Raw genomic sequence first — 21,142 nt, forward strand, 5'->3', positions numbered from 1 at the left:
GTGAATTGCTGGAGACAAAATACCTCTTGCAAAAATTCAACAGCCAAATTTTTAAAAATTAGAGCACAGTAAATCCAACTATAGCCAGAAACACACACACACAAACAAAACAAAAACTCCTCCCCTGATGGAGCCCTAAGTACACTACAACCCTTGCTTTTGAAACACAGAAGAAAACTCCTGCTGCACTGCTAGCCAGGAATAATCACAGAGTACTTCCAGACAAACGGATAACAATCACAAGCTGCCAAGGACGACCAAAACTAACTAAATAAAAATTATTGCACCTTATTGTGTTCCATACTGCCTCACTTCTCAATATAGCAGTGCTGTACTCACCAGGCTGGAAAATGAGCAGGTGCCTTTCAGGCTATAGAAAAATTAGTGACACGCACACACACACACGCACACACATACACACACACACACACACACACACACACACACACACACACACACCCCAATCACAAACACAAACACAAAGAGAATGATATTCTTTCACTTGAAGGGGTTTAAGAGATGCAAGGCTTTGCTGTAGGCCTAGAAAACTAAGAGTAGGCCTCACCGAAGAAATGAGGAAAAAGGAAAGGTTTACTCCAAATCCACATTCAAAGACTGAAAGAATTAACATTCATTTCAATTAAAATGCTTTGGCAACAATCCTTTTTTTAAAAAAAAAAAAAAAAAGAGAGAGAAATTAAGATTTGCCCCGTTTTTAACCCCAAAAGAAAATGAGAATCTTTTCTCTCTACACAGGTTTAGCTCCACAACACAAATAAAAGAGAACCCTGACTTAAGGCCTGAAAACTAAAAATGGTTCCAAACACTCATAGTAAAAAAAGAAAAAAGAAAAAAAACCTATGTAGTCCAACATATTGATTCTTTATCATCACTGCTATCATTAATGAACATTTAGCTTTTTATCTGCATTTTGAAATGTCAATGAGAAACTGAAAAAGCTACAATATGCTGGAGATTTTAACTTTTGAAACAAAAACCACAAAGAAGCACGAGTCTGAAGCATAAAGCCTCAATCATGCTGATAAGTAAGTGGTCCTAAAAGTTGAAAGTGAAAGCAATATACACCAAAAGAAAAAAAAGAAGTTTGCTTGATATTAATGCTAGCCTTTAAAACCAAAAATATGTTCTGTTACAGAAGACTGAAATCAGGGCTTCCATTAACCTTGTTAAAAAAAAAAAAATCCCATGAGCATGGATTTTTTTCCTAAGTCTCTTCATCAGAGCAGCATGGGGTCCCATTAGGCACCCTATTTTACTTTCACCTTATAAATAACGTTAGCTATTCGCTATTTCCATGGAAACCAAGTACAGAGAAACCCACTTAAATGAATACCGGTTAAAGGAATAAGTTTTATTTTAGAAAGATTTTGCTGCTCTAGATGAACTCTACTGAGGAATACTATAAAGTCGTCTTTAGGTATAATTTTTAAAAATATATCTTTGGTATAAAGGAAGCTTATTACAGGTCCTATTAAATACGTACACTCCTTGCACTAAACTAAATATGCCAGACAGCATCATAACATTGAAGATACCTTTTCAATGCACTGCATGCGGGTTTAGTTGCACAACACCCAATGACTATGCTTCCTCATGCATTGGGGTAGAATAATTACTCCTATGGGTCTAATTTAAACTAATAAAAGCAAGGAAATTCAGAAATAAGGCTACCATCACCTTGCAGTGACTAGAAATGAGCAGGCCCCACAACTGCAGGCACAGGCACAACTTACTACTCCAAAGAGAAGCGAACGAGGGAGCAAATAACTTAAGTTTCTAATCACTGTTATCAGGTCCAGGGATAGCAGATAATCAAAATTCCCTCTTCAACAAACTATTTTAACAAGTAATAACATGTATTCCTTAGTCAATTGATACATACACGCAGATGAAATAGAACCAGGTGACACAGAAATAGAACGTTCAAAGGATAAAATGCTGAGAACAAGATTTTGTAATTTCCAACTTTAAGTTGCCCTACATATTCTAGAAAAGACCATTACTGGTAGCCCATACAAAAGTTGCCAACAGGCAAGTGTACATAAAATAAAATGAAACTAACAAGGATAGTAAATTCAAAACTAATAATCCAGAGTTTCTAAAGACAGAAGGGGTAAGAAAACTAAAATCTTTCTAGCAGTAGTGGCTGATGTCTTTAATAAGTTCAAAGACAAATTATGAAAGCAGTATTATCCTAAAGTGTGGTTACCAGTATTAAATTTACAATGTATGAAAAGAGTTAACATTCTCACACACATTTTTTTCCAGTATACCAACAGATCTACTTGTACTGCATGTTTTAAAAACATAAAATTACTTTCCTTGTTATGTTTCACACACTGTAAACATTGGCAAAATGATAACTGTTGAAGTTGGGTTAAGAGGTATGTGGGGTTTGCTAATATTATTCACTATGCTTTTGCATATGTTTTTAAATTTCCATGAAAAGAGGTTTTTAAAAATCCTACAAAGTGAAAACTCTTTTCTCAAATATGTTTTTCAGTATGTATAACTATGCAACGGATGAAATGCCTTGGATAGATCTTAGAAGCTACTGAATTTAAATCCAATATAGCCATTAACATTTAACCACAGCTAATTTCCAAGTTTTACTTTTCTTACCAAAACAATCCAGTTAACAGTTCAAAACCACTAGGAGAAATCTGGAAAAGGTCTATTTGCAACTACCAACTAATGGAATGCCAACAATGCCTAAAAACAAGGCATCACAGCTACATTTTGTACTTTACAGACTAAAGAAAGAAATTCTAGGGACAGCTGGGTGGCTCAGACAGTTAAGCGTCCGACTTCGGCTCAGGTCATCATCTCATGGTCCATGGGTTCGAGCCCCTTGTCGAGCTCTGTGCTGACTGCTCTCAGAGCCTGGAGCCTGCTTCAGATTCTGTTTCTCCCTCTTGACACCCACCCCTGCTTACGCTCTGTCTCTGTCTCTCTCTCAAAAATATTTTTTAAAAATTTAATAAAAACATTTAAAAACTAATCATTACGATAGCATTTCGTTTTGTTTTTAAGAGAGACAGAATAAGATGGTGGTGGCTTTGGAGGGACTGATCAACAGCAGACGGGATAGCGTACACAGAGAAGAGATGGCAAAGAGACAGTAAAGAAAAGGGGAAACGAAAGGCAACAGAGGGAGTATGCGTAATAGATGTGCACCTCTCTATAACACAGTTAACGCACCCCTGAACCAGGCAGGTTTCCACGTAAGTCTAACAGTTCAGCCCGGGCAGCAGTGGCCCACCTTTTACAAATCGGGTAGAGACAGACTGATTTTCAAAACTGTGCAATTCTTTAAATCAACCCCAAAGACCTCATAGGGTCTACTTCTAACTCCTGCATTCATTAAGATGAAATACACTTCTAAACTTTCTAAAATTCCATTCACCCAAGAGAAGCCAACTTTTATAAGCCCTACATAAAGAAAATGTAATACTGTGCATATACTATGCTAATTCTAGAACTACAAGGCTTCACTTACTGACCACTCTAGCAACTGTAAAGTAACATTAATTTTTTTTTTAATTGAAAGAAAACCATACGGTAAGTACCGCGCTTTATCAAAACAAACTTGTTGGAATTTCTGCTCAGAAAGCAGAAACATTGTTTTAGGAACACAGACAAAATAAAATCTAGTAAATGCTTCTACCCACCTACTAGGCCTTTATGAACTGGTACAGTTGAGTAAATAAGAACAAAAAGTTAATGGAAGCTATTATTCTACTTTAACTCAAATGCTCATCGGTGGTAACACATGCCATATTCAGTGTGTTGTGATAAGCTGTTAAAAATACATTTGTTGAATCCTAGGGAAAAAACTCTACAGATCAAAGATCAAAAAGTTTCAGATCCGAATTCATAGTGAATGAATAAAATTAATTCTATTTCACACTAATGATCATTCCCCCTCCCTCAATTACTAATTTCACTTACCAGATAGATACACACACACACACACACACACACACACACACACACACACTAATGGACATATTACAAACTCAACTACTTTACCAAAAAACATCTCAATTCTAAGATCACTGTAAGGAAGAAACTTAAAGAGTTGCTTTTCTTATGATCAGCTTATTCTTAGGCCCAGTTTCTAGGCTCAATATAGGTAACATATGACAATTAAATATAGAAAGAAAATAACAATTACCATAAGAAAAGACCAGGCACCAGATGAGAGGAAATTTCACAAAGGCAAAATGCCCAAAATCAGAAGGCAAATAAATGATGTCCATCGTTACTAGAAAGCGTGTGTGTGCCTCTACAATTGTTTCCCTTAGTTATCCCACCCAAGCCTGTGTTCTCAAGGGTTAAACACATAATTTATCCTGAGCAGCCGACCCAGTGGACTTACCAGCTGATTAGGACTTTAGACTTTTGAGTTATAATGCCTAGTCTACTACTGACTCCATGCTAAGTGACATATTGTAAACCACATTACTATGTTGATGCAAGAAAAAAAAAAAGGCTTATATCACTAAGTCTTTTAGTAAGCATAAAGTGCCCTGAGATATTTTTTTAAAGTCTGTTAAAACTGACATATTCCCACATATTTTCTATTTCTCCCGGAACTTTCACAGACAAGAACTCATTAGATACACTTTTCCCATCCATACCTCTTCTCACCATGACATTTCAGGGAAAAAAAAAACCCTCCTTTCCAGCTAAGCCCTCCATATTTACTCTTTCCCCATAATCTTCTAGTGGGACTATAACCATAACACTGCTAACAGCAGCTATTGCTTATCAAGTGTCTTAAGATTTCCTCATTTTATCTTCACATCAATCCTAGAAGGTTGGTACTATCATTCCCACATTGCAGATGAAGAAACTGAAGTCCAAATGAACAGCACAGTGCTCGTATAAGAGACATCTTTGTTGAAGGGAACATAAATAATCAGTCTAAGGTCACACACTCAACTTTAAGCGGTTGTACAAAGATTCCAACCCAGGGGTCAGACCACAAAGCTCAGGCTCTTTTCCCACTATGCAACATTTGTCTGAGGCCTTGAGAAGCGAAGAAAGGAGTTGGGAATTAAGGTTAAGTTCTAATACCTAACAACAGTTACCATTTATTTAGTACCACTATGTGTCAAGAACTTATCGTAGTTTGTACATTAACTTACCAATTCCTCTTAACGGCCTCTCGAGCTATGGGCACTATTAATTATTCATGTTTTACTTATGAAGAAAGAGAGGCAGAGGCAGGGGCACAGAGGGTGAAGTGATTTGACCATTATCACAGAGCTACTGTAAAGTGGCAAAGCCAGGATTTGAACCCATGCAAACTGTGTCTATCTGATACTTGACCAGTGATCTTCATTTACTTCCATGCTAAAAACGTCCCTTCACCTGAATGGCATGAAAACAAAACTTCTAACCTTTCCAACAAAATTACTAAATTGTAAGCCTTCGTGCTTTGACTAATTAAGAGAAAAGTAGCAGTACTCTTCTAAGCATGCACACCAGACTTCTTTATAGGCACAAAGGATACGCCCCTAGTGATTAGATCATTGCACTGCTCAGGAAGTGGCACACTGTAAATCTGGTTAAGAGCCCCTAGCCCATCTCTCTCCACACTCAGACCCACGCTAACCATGCACTGCAAGGAACAGGCAATTCAGAGATGTCCCAGTGCAATCTCCTATAAAATGAATGTCACTCTGGAAGTATCCAAGTGTGTATAGTAGTACCCTTCCAATACCCTTTCTTCTTCTTCCCAAACACCATAAAAAACACCACAAAAGGAATGAATGAATCTAAGCTACTTAAAAATCATAACAAATGTCCAATGATAACTACAAATTTAAATGAGAAAAAAAATGCAAAATTCTCATAGTTTTGTAACTTGTCCAAATTCTACATTCAAAAAAGGATGGGCCTAAAAAAAAAAAAAAAAAAAAAAAAAAAAAAAGCCTAGCCCTCTTTGAAAGTCTCAATTCTTAAGACTATCTTATTATCATAAATGTGCCTTGAAAGGTGAGCGAAAAATCCATTTTTACCTCAGATTCTGAATATTTTCATACACATATTTAAAACAAAAATCATTGCTGTTGCATTACAAGTTACTGGGCTTTTCACCCTAATATCTACTACTATGACAATGTGTTTAATTACATAAGTAAAAATGAGCATGGATTTAATATTGGTATACTAACAAGTTATGGGTAAAAACAAATAAATACAGAAGAACAGGACTGGACCTAGAGGTACTGAGAACTTGACACAATGAGAAAAGGAACTATGCAGCTCCCTCCATTGACATCGTAAAGTTGCCACATTTTCTGGGCTCTCTTTTGAATTAATGTGGCATCTGTTCCAAGTACAGCATGCTAACATTTTACTAAAAGATATTTTCATTCTACATTTGTATGTGGTTTGCTTTTTATTTGAACTCCTGTTTTATTTCAGTGGTCATTATTTCTTTATACCAACTTGTCCATTTGGCATTCCTAATCTATCTCCCCTGTGCACAAAAAGGGTGGGGAACCATCAGTTTAAAACCCTCTAACAGCAATAATTACAATATGCTTTGCATATAGATTAAATAAAGAAAATAAGCAGCACAAAGATTTTTGTAGGCTTTTTAGTATCAGGTCCTGATAAGTTAACAGCATCTGTTCCTTTCAGAAAAAGATTTCTGCTCTGAAGTACTGGTAGGGGGGGTGGGGGAAAGGAGAGGAGAGAAATAAACAAATACTAAATAGAATAATCCAAGTGACAAAGTTTGGTCTTCATGAAATGATGATTTCAATAATTTGCACGTATCCAACTCCACCGAACGAGAACTGCTTTTTATGACATCCTCAAAAATGCTGCAGCAACAAGCCAAATACAACCACTTGTACTTAACATGCATGCTGCATACTCCACAATGTTACGTCATATCAGGCACAGAGAAGACGCTTACCAAGCTATCCTGCGTTCTATAAACTGCCTAACAACAACAGAAAAAGGCACTGCCATCTCTATAGTGGGAGTAAGAGCTGTCAGGGTGGGCAGCCTCTTCCCTTTGGTCAACTAGAAGAAAACAAATAAGGCTTATATTTCTGTCTCTTAAGCTCACCTCTCCCAAGGCCTTTACTCTCAATCTTTCGGCCTTTCTCAGAAAGAAAGGCTGTTTCTTTAAAATTAAAAAGCTGCAAAAGATCACTCCAACTTAAAAGCCCCACACCTTGTGCCAACTGTCCTCCAGGTGTCCCCATGGCTGCCTCTTCTGCGGAAGAATGGAGCACTAGTCACCAAGTGGGTGCACCCACACCCTGCACATGGAAGGGGGCCATGGAAGGAATTATTACGACTTATATTTATATTTTTATTTTTTTTAACTTTTTTTCTTTGAGACAGAGAGAAAGCATACTCCAGCATGGGGAGAGGGGCAGAGGGAGGGAGGGAGGAAGGGAGGGGGTAGAGGGTGAGGGAGGGAGTAGAGGGTGACAGAGAGAGAGAGAGAGAGAGAGAGAGAGAGAGAGAGAGAGAGAGAGGTATCCCTAAACAGGCTCCCTGCTCAGATCACAGCAGAGCCCGACACTGGGCTCAATCCCACCACCCTGGGATCGTGACCTGAGCCGAATGCTCAACTGACAGAGCCACCCAGGCGCCCCAGTATCAGCCTTTTTTAAATTGCAGCTTTCCCGTATGTTTTATAACATACATAAAACAGTAATTCAGAAAATTACATACAAATATACATTTACTGGTAGTCATAATTTTTTAAAGTTTGGAGACAAGAGGCTACAAAGGCCAAAAGTAAGAGAGGAAAATTAGGCTCTGCCATTAACTTACTCACATTCTTGTCTCTGCCTCAGTTTGACCATCCATGACATGAACTGAGTCTTCTGTACAGTTATAAGACTATTTTGAGAAATAATAAAATACTTTCGAGGGCATGCTCCGAGCCACACAAAGTGAAAAGCACATATGAATGCTACCGATGAGAAAACTCTTGAACTAGCTTGCTAAAACTGACTATACTGTAGTTTAAATAAACTGCCCAGGACACCTGGGTGGCTCAGTCAGTTTATCATCCAGCTCTTGGTATGGGCTCAGGTCATGATCTCATAGTTTTGTGGGTTCGAGGGCCACATCAGGCTCTGAGCTGACAGTGAGGAGCCTGCTTAAGATTCTCTCTCTCCCTCTCTCTGCCCCCCCCCCCACTTGCACCATCTCGGTCTCTCTCAAATAAAATAAAACTTAAAAACAAATTAAAAATAAATAAAGTAAACTGCTATGTCCTAGCAGATCCAATTCTTGTATTTTAAAGCCAAGCTTCAGCACTACTAAATATGAGTCTAAAGAAGCATTAAGGCACCTCAGACACAAGGAGTGCATTCTAGAACTAGGAAGGCCTTTTTTTTTTAAATAAGGAAAAGTTTATTACCTATGAAAGAAAATTTTTTTAATTTAAAAATTACAAAGGTGAATTATGACTAATAACCTTAGCACCAAGATAAAACTCTCAAAGCCTTAATGTAGATTATAAGGCCTTGCCTATGTCTTACTTTACACAATGCCGGAAAAACAAATGGCACTCGGATAATTTTTCTTTTCCTTCTTTTGTTGCTTTAAAAAATGGGGGGTTTTTTAGGGGCGCCTGGGTGGCTTGATCGGTTAAGCATCCGACTTCAGCTCAGGTCATGATCTCACGGTCCGTGAGTTCGAGCCCCGCGTCGGGCTTTGTGCTGACAGCTCAGAGCCTGGAGCCTGTTTCAGATTCTGTGTCTCCCTCTCTCTCTGCCCTCCCCTGTTCATGCTCTGTCTCTGTCTCAAAAATAAATAAACATTAAAAAAAAATTTTTTTTTAAAAATGGGGGGTTTTCAGTGTAACATTTGGTAGTGGTTAAGTGAGTAGGGATGGGAATGGGAGTAAGGTCAGCCAACACTCTTCACATAAAGATGAGAGTACCATAACTAATTCCCATGCAGGATACCTATCTACATGCCGATTAAGCGGTACTGGTTTGAGGTTCCATTAATTAAAATATTAAAATTATTTCCTCAGCTTTAAAACACTATTCTGATTTGTAAATGTTGAATGAATGTCTCCTAACAACCAAGAAGAGAGCCCACCAGTTTAAAAAAAAAGTTATGTGAAACCATAATTGATCTCTTTATAAATAGTAGCTACCAGAATAAACTAGCAGAACTTAATTCTGAAATGATGTCTCCTAAATTACTTGCACAGGACAGAAAATGGTGTTGTCATTTTAAATTGGTTAACGTTTTTGAAAGTTTTAAAAATAACAATGACCATCTCTAAGGCATTAGGCCCAAGTAAAAAGAACTTAAAATGCTTTTTGCCCCATAGGTAACCATCAATCTAGAGTGCAGGTTTATAACCTTAATGTATAAACCTTACCTCTCTCCTTTCTACCTCACTCCCACTTCTTAATGAGCAGTATTTTCAAGAACAAGTTTTTTAAATAGCCACTTGAAAAAGAGTAAACTTCAGGACGGTATCATGGTATAATTCTATTTATTTTTGAAATGGATATATATAGTACATATTTAAAACACAAGAAAATTTAGAAGTAGAATGGGATGACTTTAATTTTCTACTTTATAATAACTATATGGTTAGACTAACTCAGATGCACTGCCTTTATAATATGTCTTAAAAGAAAGGCCATTTCTCGTCAAACCCTCTAAAACTCTGACAGTTACCTAAGGACTAATTAAAATCGCCAGTGTAAAATATTTGCACTTACTCAGAAAATGTATGAAATAACCTACCATGCCAAAGTGCTCAAATTCAAACCTTAAGAAATAGATCTTCGTCCCCACTCCATGCTAGGCACTGTGCTTCACAACTGGCATACAGTGATGAACAAGACAGGCACTATCTCAAAAGCCTTCATTTCCATTCCATTCCAAAGCTCACTATTCCCAAAATAATCGAACCCAACCAAAATCAACATGAAACATTCTCAAAATGATATAGCATAGCTGTGGCCATTTCACTAAATTAAAAACTTCTTTAGTAATTCATTTTCTAGGTTTTTAACAGGAATTATTACATAGTTTAACACAATATTACGGACACTTAAGAGGAAAGGTTCTGGACTCAAACCTGGGCTTGAATTCAGGTGGTAGCATTTGCTACACCTATGTGATCCCAGGGAGGCCTTCATTTCCTCATCTATAAAATGGGGGTAGGGTAAGAACAGTAAATCCTCAGAATACTGCTATGAGAATTACAATTAAATGAGATCCTATATGTAAAAAGGCTTAGCACTATATATAATAAGTACTCGGTAAATGTTAAACCCTTATTATTATTGTTGTTATTAAGACAACAAATAACCCTACGGTACAAGAGCCGTTCACAACCTGCCAAAGAGTCTTATATTTATGCCACTTTTCCAAGAACAAATACATATATCTGTGTAAGTTTGTATATTAACGTATAAAAATACTTTTAAATATAAAAGCCCATAATTGAAAGTTTTTATTACCATAACAACACACCAGTACATTTATGATATTTATATATATTACACACACACACACACACAAAATGTATCAGTGGCACACTGTCAAGAACTATGCTAGAACAAGTTAAGAACTTGTCTGTTGGCCATGGACAGGGGGGTACTCAGATGACTCTAACTCATATACGAAAAATTTTTTAAAAATATTAACATTGTTAACACAACATAGACAAACATCTTAAAATCCAGGCACCTACTAGTGATTAAAAACTCGATTTATACATACCACTTTAGTCTATAAAGTATATTCATAAGTATTATCTCACCCGGTCCTTTGAACAGCATAGTGAAACAGGCTTTTACCATTATCCCCATTGTACCACAGAGAAAACTAAAGCCCAGCAAGGCTGAATTTCCCAAGAGCACACTGCTAGTGACAGGACTGGTCTCAAAAGCCAAGTCCTCTGACATCATCACAGTTGTTTCACTTCCACTGGCCTGGGACATTTCATCAAAAAAAGACAGAAAACTGTGCTCAATATTGTAGGTGTGTCAGAGGACTCTACAGGGATTACTCACGGCTGCCCAGTTTTACTCTCCTTATTTCCGACTTTGGTATTTCAAAAATTACACGTGTGTAATTAGAAAATGTAGATAAGGAGAATTCATCCAAATCTGATCTTTCCTGCATTGGCCAATTAATACTAGAGATTATTTTACCCCTTATAAAACTTGGCCTTTTGTATTTCCCTTCTTTGTAACCACTGAAATTTATTTCATTTTAATGTTGGGTCTTAAAAAGTTAATATAAGATAAATAAAACCACTCATAATGTGGAAGCATATCCGATCAGATCCCACAAATTTTTGACACATCTAAAGAATCAAAATATTAACAAATTTCAGTTCATATTTATGAGAGAAAAAAGGTTAGTATTATTATAGTGCGTTGGTTTGTTGTGTAAACGAGTACTTAAATAATTACTACTAAAGGCAGAATCTTCCTTAAAAACACAGCAGCACTCAGCAATAATATCCCATGAACTACATTCAAGCTGGAAAAAGCTGGAATAGATTCTGGCCAGGCAGGTAAGAAAGACACGATCTTGATTCCGTATACCCTCAAACTAAAGCACATACATCACAACTTATGCTTACATTTTACAATATTCCCAGATGTCTCTTTCCCTTCTCAAAAGCTAAAAGAGACTAGCCATGGAGATAAAAATATCCTACAAGTTCAAGAGCCTAAAAGAAGTTAGTGTCCTAAAAGAGAAAAAGAATGTAAAGACTTATGATTTTTTTGAACCTAACATTTTAAGTACAACCCACAGACCTGAAACTACATTTTCTTTCCGGGGCTGCTCACTGGCCTCCAATACATCAATCCTGTAACACCGTGAACTGTGGTGATGGATTGGTTCGTGCTTCTAAACACAACAGAATTTTTCCAAGGTTACTTACACTGTGACATGAGGAACATTTTTGCAGCGTCTTACTTTCTTTTAATCAAACTACTTTGGATATTTTACCAGTGCACGCATTATGAATGAAGAAATTTTCATTATTTTTTTGAACTTTCCAAAGTCAACCAAGGGCTGCAGTACAGTGACCAAGAGCTGAATCCTGGTCAAAATTCTGCTACTGGCTGGTTGTCTGACTTGAGGCACGTATCACTTAGGGAGAAACTGAGGTGCAAAGACATTTTACGTACAGCAAAAACTTCTAAGGAATTGCCACATCATCACCATAGGACAAAAATCTCAAGGTCTTATCAGAAACAGGCTAGGCTTCTAATCAGATAATAACGTCAAAAGAGAGGGGAAAATGGGAAGCACGATGTTTATTTAGTAACAAGAACCACCACTACTACTGCTGCTACTGCTACTTCTGAACATTTACTGAGGCTTTATTATGTGCCAGGCACTGTGCCACGCGCTTTCACAGACCTTAACATTTACTCCCTGCAACAACATACTGATATTCATTAATAAAAGAATCAGAACTTTAAAGAACAAAAAGAATAGGAATTTAAACTCACAACTGAAAATATAAACAAATTGTTAAAGAAACCTTACCTTTTTCTCTTTCAGACTACATCTTTGAGTGGTAAATTTACACTAAAACTACATTAAGTTTCAGGAATCTGTCTTCCATTTTAAAAATACTAAGATTCAAGGGGTGCCTGGGTGGCGTAGCCGGTTAAGGGTCAGGCTCTTGATCTCAGCTCCGGTCATGATCTCATCTCGCAGTTTGTGGGTTTGAGCCCCACGTGGGGCTCTGCGCTGATGGTGTGGAGCCTGCTTGGGAGTCTGTCTTTCCTTCTCTCTGCCCCTCCCCCACTTGTATGTGCACGGAAATAAATATAAAACAATTTTAAATAAAAAAAATAATAAATACTAAGATGCAAGATGTTGACAATTACGACAGAATAATAATAATAAAAAACCTCTGAGCTTAAATACGGGCACTGAATAACTGGCCCCATTCAAAGAAAAGAGAACAGCATATATCAGGCCCTACGATTATAAGCTCCTGATGCCCATAAGAGCAATCTATATGCTGTAATTGTAAAGTGATCTAGCACCACCACAGACAACAAAAAAATTTACAACTGCTAAGTTTTAAATATATAAACACACACATATACACATGTATCAGTTATTGTACATGTAAATCTTACAGCAGCCGATAAAACAACAACAAACTAATCCAAGATAAACTAAAACAGCAGAGTGTTTCTGAAGACTCACTTTAGAATAACAGCACCATGATAATTACAATATTAGCAATCAAATTTTACTTAGCAGAAAGTTCTTAGAGGCTTGGAAAGCTGTTTGTATAAAATGGAGTAGACAAGAGGGAAGGGTTCTCTGTGCTGTTTAAATCAACTACAGGTCCCAGCATGCAATGCTCTAATCCGAAGTTAAGCAAAAACCCGAAATGCATCCTGGGACTTGTAGTAAGTAAACCACTTCATTCTATCACTGTAAGTTTCAAGAAAGTCTGAACTATCTCCAGCACAATTTGACGAGATCTTATTATCAGGGCCTAGTCAAACTCAGATCTAACTTGTTTGCTCTCTGCTCCGGCAGTTTCTCTAGTACATATTGGAAAAGTATCAATATTTAGAACAACATTTTCACATTAGAAAAACCTCATACAGGATAAGCATATAAAAGAAATGCTTAAAAAGAAAAAAAAGGTTTTATACAATTAAAAAAATTTTTAAACCATGATACTCAAAGCCATTTTTTTAAGTTTGGTTGGATCAGTACCGAAACTCTCTATCCCCCTTCCCCAAAAAAGTTTTAATTGTTTTATCAGGTTTTCTCTTAACAGTTTTTCAAGTTATATTTTATATGTAATTTTTCTCACAGAAAATTCTCATACAAAAACATTTACCATACTCTAATAATGCACATTAGGAAATATATTCTTAAAGTAATACATACACATAACACCATCACACACACAAAAACAATAATACTTAAGTTTCTCTTTTGTCAAGTCCTTACTCAATTATTTTTGCCCTCCACTCCTAGCCCCTCATTTAACACACATACACGTTTCCAGAAAGAACACTTAGGAAAAAAATATTCCAAGTACAGACTCATTTCTCTCATCCACTGACCTCTTCTGAAAACACAAAAGATTTTTTTTGCCTATCAATAACATGTCCAAACCCAAACAGGTAACTTTGAGCCATTATTTATGTATTTACAGTTTCTACACACATCCCTATTTTCTGCAAGACTGAGGAAGGAGGCTGGGAAAAAACTAAGTGCAATCTGCATCAGGAGGCCTAACACAGGTGGTGGGTTATTTTCAGGCAACAGCACCTTCACAAACATGCTGTGGAATATAGTCCAAGAAATTCCTAACAAGGAAAGATAAGCTGGCACACAAATTTAACACAATCCAGCTAAAAATCACCTGCAACACATGTTACTACATTTCACCATAAAAGTGACAGGCTACTACAGGATCTGAAGCTTCATCAATACAACATACTGTCCATAAGGCCAGAGATAGCAGTTGCCATGGTTACTATCACCCACTTTTATCAGGAAATTATTGTCATTATTCTGAAGTTTTTGGTACTTATTTAAAAATCTAAAAAAAAAAAAAAAACAGTCTAGGGTTTGACTGTTAATTGAATGAATGAATCAACTACTGTCTGATTTGCAAGTATGCTGCTTTAGAGATGCACATGGTTAACAATACTTGGATCTGCAGCAGAAAAAAATCAATTCCTTTCTGCTGCTCCTTCTCCTCAAGTACTGACAGTTTGTATTCTCAATGCAGCCAAAACAATAAAACAAAACCCATCTTTTTGGCTTCTGTGTTTAAGTTCTTTTTTGTCCCCTAGGCCCACAGAGTCAAAATAAAGCCTAGATCACCAACCTGTTAGGCCCCATTCCCTTCCTATCACCCTATTACCGATTCACTTGTCTATTTAAAAAAACTGAAAACATTTCCATTGATGATTCCAAAATATAGGAAAGAACAGTTTCCTTCAACAGAGACCTGCTATTTTTTATTTCTTAAAACAGGGGGAGGCCTTGCAATGTATTGGAGGAAGAGAAATGGAGGGGTATTCAAACTGCCACACAAGTGTCTAGTGTAAGAAAGTTGCTATAGAAAACCCAAAGGTTGACTGAACCTCATATATTATCTCGAAAAGGGAAGAGTTAACCACCACCCCCAGTTTAACACTGAACTGATAGACAAGTAAATCAAAAGTTATTCTTAAACATCTATTTCAGCATTCTCACAAAAGATAACTCCAAAAATTTAATACACAAATAAGAATTATATGAAAGCCTAAAAAAGAGCAAGCCACATATACACACAACAAGAAAACATATGCTATTTAAGAAGTAATTATCTACAATAAATTTAAAACAGCGTTAGCATATTACCTCCTTAAAAAAAAAAAATCTCAAAGCAGCAAAAATACACACCTGCTAAAGTTAAAGTGATCAAAATATACTGCTATGCTCCTAAAGAATACTTAGAGCCTACTGAAAAGCCTATGTACAAAAAGTTCCTGAGAAGTCAACAAAAATCACGATTATTTCCCAGGACAAATTAACATGAAGATTCAAACATACTTCAAGAAATCAAGTCTGAATATAGATATGAAGGAATTCTGTCAAAGGTTAGAGACCTAAAACTTTAATCCCTTCCCTTTCTCCCTTCGAATAGCAATTAAATACAAAAGACTTCGGCAATAAAATACTAAGAATACAAAATTTAAAAGCATATTACCATAACCCTAACTTCAGTATTTCCTTAACAAAAAACAAAAAAACAAAAAACCAAATTTAAGCATTCACTGTCTGTAGGATAAAAAAGTTAATACTACCCTGGGAGGTTTCATTTTTATCTAAACAGTCAAATGTTTTTCTCACTTCACACAGAAACAAGTTTCTATATTTAATTTCTAATTAAAGGGGCTATTTCATAAAAAGCAGTCACTTCTAAAATTTAAGATACTAAACCTTTTGAAATGCTCATAAACACCAGGACTCCCAATTATCTCTATTTTATTTTATTTTAGTACAAATTTGTGAGCAGAGTCTATTAAAAAAGCTACAAATCAAGGCTCTGAGTTTTAAACTTTGGGGTTATTTTTGCGCAAAAAACATTTCAGTGCACTCCTCTAGATTTGAGTAGTCATTTCCTCAAGCATCCCTCTAAAAGAGGCAAAATGATATACACATGTACCTAATACTAATACATACAGATATACTTCTTTTTCACTTTGAAACAAGCTTGAAGGCTTTAGTTAGTACGAATTTTTCAGAAAGTTAACAGAATCCCTCAAAACAATCAAAACCTTAACTGTGACATCTGTTACTCTGTGTGTTAATGAGAGTCTATAGAAGAATCCAGGAATTTAAATATTCACTAAAATCAACTACTATCACATCAATGAAAAAATGAAGGAAAATTTTAATGGAGGATACACATCTCACAGGATCTACAAAAAGAAAAATGATCTTTATTTTTTAATTATGAGAAACTGCCTCCACAGCAGTTTTTAAACAAAGCTTCAAGACTGTTAACAAAGAGCTTTTTGGTAACCACAGTAGCATTAAAAAAAAAAAAATCAGAAAGTGTTGGGGGGTACACTTTTAATGTGCTCATTTCCCAAATCATGGGGATAAAGTTAACATTTTAAAGACAGAAGTTTCTGTCCACGTATTAATTAGTTACCCATCTCAACATCTGCATGGCTTCTGATAATTTACAAAGAACTTTTACAATGTATTATCTCATTTGATCTTACTGAGAAAAAAAGTACAGTATTATGCCTAGAAAACCGACGAAATGCAAAGCAGGTTCATCAGATTTTCTACCCATTTCTAACTTTCTAAAACTTTGATATAAAACTTTGCAAGCTACCACCGTCGCATATTTCCAGGGATAAATCAACTCGCCTAACACTAATAGGGTTTCAAAGGAGCATGTGCTGTAGATGCTATGAAACTACTTTCACCTTTATGCAGTTATTGTTACTAATGTACATATCAGCAATGACCTATACTCACAGATATAACTTTACTTACAGTTCAAGAATCTCTTTGGAGACCAACTCAAAGACATCAACCACATACATGTATTTATGAAGGTGAGTGCCTAAGAATTTACCCATTAGGATTATTGTCCATAGATGTGAGACATAAACACAGAAATTAAAATTTTTCCATACAGTATCTCCCTTCCCAGAATTTCAAGTACCCAATATCCTAAATGTATTAATATTACAGGGATGACACAAAAACCTAAAGCCCCAAGTCAGACCAACTTCTTTTGTTTATAGCCAGTGCACGGTAATTTTTTCACATAAGTGTTCAACACCCCACTCACCAATACAAAACTAACTGATCATCAAAATAGTTCTAAGAGCACTCTGTACGTAAGTGTGTCCACAATAACAAAGCTACTTTGCATAATATTGTAAGCAGGTAAAAAGCAATCAAACATTTCAGTATCAAATAAACAGTTTATTAATGGACTTTTTTAAATGGACTTACTCAAAGTTCTTTCTGGAACTTTAAAGTGTTAATCCTGCTGCTTAGTTGAAGCTAATAGAGCTATAGTAAGTAGCAAGACCCTCAGAATTCAGAGATTGGCTCTATCTTGCTGTAGCACCTCCTGCTGGATAGCATTTAGAGTTCTTCATGTAAGCAGAAGAAGAGTATTTCTGAGGCAGCTTCTCCCAGATGACTGAATGGGGAAAAGGATGAACCCTTCAAAGCTAAAAGAAAGAGGGCCCTGTCCATCACTTATATCTCTTAAAGAGAAAAATCTGGCATTGGTACGACTCTTTTTAATCTATCACTATTCTGGTTCCATAAAGACCTGCCTGAGTCCAAAGTGCAACATGCTTAAATAAAGCTTGCAAAATTATCTCCAAACTACCTTTAAAAGCCTTCAAAAGCACTCAAGCAAAAGACTTTATTACGGCCAGTCAAGCAATGCCAGTCATATTCAAATACCATTATGTTAACAAAAGCAAAAGTCTGATATATAAAAAAAAAAAAAGCACCTGGAATATTTTTAACATATTAGCCAGAAGTTTGTGTTTTGAGAATTTTCTGCACTATTACTATGCTCCCTTTAAGGATAGTTGTCTATCTACTTAAGTTTTAAGTACAGAAATTTTTTGAAACAGGAGTATAACTGCACACAAAAATTTCCTCCTTCCATCAAGAAGTATGTCTTGATATTTTAAAATGTATTCTTCAGACATTTTTAATAGCCCCTAATAAGCTAGTGTTAAGCCCACAACGTAGAGTCCATTTACAAGTGAAGACAGGAAAAAAAGAATAGAAAGGAACTTACCAAAATCAAAATGAATAATAGTATTTCCAGTAAAAATGTAGTAACAGTTTCCTACAATGCTGTGAAACCAAGTAAATTGTGAAACTTAAGAAAAAAAAGGGAGGGAGGGGGCTACTCTTCAAAAACCAAAAGCAAAACTGACCTATTTATTTCTAGTGCCCAAATGTGAGACAACACCAGATGTAAACAAACAACATAAACACTGAAAAGTACACTTAGATGTCTTAGTCCCAGTTTCAGTCCCCTTACCAGGCCCTCGATGAAGCCAGAGACGTTCATGAGTATCCTCTCCAAAAGGAGATATTCTAGCTCCCTGCCCTAAAGAACTCCTATAAAGTGTGCCTATGAAAAGGATTCCTTCCTAGAGTGCACAGCTGCTTCAAAAAGAGAGAAAAAAAAAAAAAAAAAAAAACTTTCACAACCCAAATTAATCTGATTCTAATATTCAGCTATCAATTATTAATACAGGAATGTTCTCCCTTTAACGTCCCCAGCTTAAGCATCTACATTCCTGACACCTACCATTAACAAAAAACGTACAGCTTACATCCCGGCTATGGGGCAAATCTCTGAAATCCAAAACACAGCCACAAAGTTCACTGTCAAGGCCAATGCTGAGGCCCACACACGCCCGGACCTTAACTCACATTTGAAATTCTAGAAAGCCACACTTGCAGACATCATTTAAAAACAACACAATGTGGACGTGCAGAGTGAGATCCTCTACTTCAAGACCTAAACAAAGAATATTTCAACATATGCCCTGAATATGATGACACCGGATTCACCAATGAAAACAAAACCTGCCTACCATTAGCAGTCCTACCCTCATCTCAACAACTCAACTACTTAGAAATCACTCTCAGCACATCTGCACCCTACAACCGGCGTGTGGCCTTCTCCGGGGGTGCAAGCCACAGACAAAGTTGAACCGAGACATTCTTCCCCTGGTGCCCAATCTCGGTATCAACCCCTCCCCTACCAGGGCCACCTTGCTGCTACCCACCATAGCGAACGTGGTCAGGGGAAAAAAAGAAATCCTAACAGCACCGCTCAGCAGAATAAAGAGACCAAAGAGAGGATGACGAGAAGTGTTGGGAACTGCGTGCACGACGGGGCTGGACCAAACGGAAAGAGTCCCACTCCGCGCGCCCCTCCCCCCGGCGGGGGCGCGGGCGGGGGAGGGGCGGCCGCGGCCCCTCTCGGAGCGGCCTGCCGGCCCCGGCCCGCGCGGGGTCCCGGGGGCGCCCCGCGGCCGCAGGCGGCGGGGGCGAGTGCGGGAGGGCCGGCCCCGGGGTGAGGGGTGCAGGCAGACTCTCCGGAATAACAAGTTGCAGAAGAAGAAGAATAAGCGGAATTTCCCCAACGCTGCTCCGGCCACCCAAGACAAATGCACCAACACACACACACACACACACACACACACACACACACAGTCGGGCCCGGCAGCGTCAGCAGCCGCAGCTTTTTTTTTTTTAACCAGATCCCTCAGTCACCAAACAAGATGGTTTTCCAAAAAAAAAAAAAAAAAAAAAAAAAAAAAAAAAAAAAATTAATTAATTAATTAAATAATCATAATAAAAACTTCCCCCCGACAGCATCCCGGGGGGGGGGGGGGGGCAGGGTGATGAAGGAGCCAAGGCGACCATCCCCGGGCCGAGGGACAGCCGAGGGGGCGGACGAGGCTCCGCGCCCCCCGCCCCCGCCGGCGGCCCCCTCCCCGGCCCCCCGCCGGGACAATGTGACGCCCCCTCCCCGCCACCCCCGGCGCGCCGCCTCTGTCACCCGCTTCGGCCCAGCACTCAGCGCCCAGGCTCCCGAGGCTGCTCATAAACTTACTTCCAATTTATCCTGGGGAGGGGTGGAGGGCAGAGGGAAGGAAGGGGGAGACAAGGTTTTTCCATTGTCTTTTTTTTAGGGGGGGAGGAATAGGAAGGGCACGCAGGGGGGCGCCCCGAAGGGGAAGTTATTGCTCAAATCTCAAGTTGACTGAGGGGTCCTGACGAGAACACCCCCCTTTCCCTCCTCCCTCCCACACACCCCTCCCCTCCCCCTACCTCCCCCCCACAACAAACTCCAAGCAGGCAGCCCCAGTTCCTCCCAGAGACAAACACCAGAGACAAGACAGAGACAGGGAGAGGGGGAGAGGGGGAAGGGGGGAGGGAGGGGAAAGAGAGCTACTCAAGAAAAAAAGAGGAGAGTGAGGAGAAGAGAGAATGGAAAAGCTGGGATACTGCACCCTCCTGCTGCTGGCTGGTTGTCCCCCCTGGCAGCTGGAGGCAGGAACTCTGAGCAGGAGAAGCAGGAGGAGGAGGAGGAGGGAACTCTTCTTCATGGGGAGGGAGGGAAGAAGCTGGAGCTGCTGCTGCTGCTTCTGCTGCTGCTCTGGGCCTCTCGCACTTTTTAGATATTAGTGTGTTAAGATGGTAGGTTGTTCCCTTCTCCCTCCTCCTCCTCCTCCTCTCCTCTCCCTCTCTCTCTCACTCACTCTCTCTCTCTCCCTCTCTCTCTCTCTCTCTGGGCTGTTTCTTTCCTCCTCTTCCCCAGGCAAGGGGGGGTGGGGAGGAGGGGGTGGGGGGAGGAACTGGATCCTCCTCCTCCTCCAGGAGAGACACACACAGGCCCCGGGCCGGAATAGGGGTGGGGGGGAATCAGAGCAGCAGGAGAGAAACTGTGGGAGACAAACAAGCCCAACTCTTCATCCTCCTCCTCCTCCTCTCAGCAGCAGCAGCGAGCACCACCAGCCCATTCACCACCCGGCCCCGGGCCGCAGCACCTCCGCCGCCTCAGCCCGGGGATCCCTCCGCC

At 38.6% G+C, this 21,142-nt stretch overlaps 1 protein-coding gene across 22 annotated transcripts in view; it reads right to left on the reverse strand.

Moving 5' to 3' along the window:
• The window catches only part of PHF21A (PHD finger protein 21A), a 194,764-nt gene extending 173,935 nt beyond the window's left edge, over nucleotides 1-20,829 (reverse strand). For 12 of the 22 annotated variants that reach the window (XM_042957605.1, XM_042957617.1, XM_042957614.1 and 9 more), the window contains exon 1: nucleotides 20,574-20,829. The gene's annotated coding sequence lies outside the window, so the exon portion shown is untranslated. The other 10 variants (XM_042957607.1, XM_042957603.1, XM_042957608.1 and 7 more) reach the window with 7 other exon arrangements.
• Nucleotides 20,830-21,142: the final 313 nt, after the last annotated feature.

The sequence above is a fragment of the Panthera tigris genome, chromosome D1, assembly GCF_018350195.1.
Source record: "Panthera tigris isolate Pti1 chromosome D1, P.tigris_Pti1_mat1.1, whole genome shotgun sequence".
Lineage (NCBI taxonomy): Eukaryota > Metazoa > Chordata > Mammalia > Carnivora > Felidae > Panthera > Panthera tigris.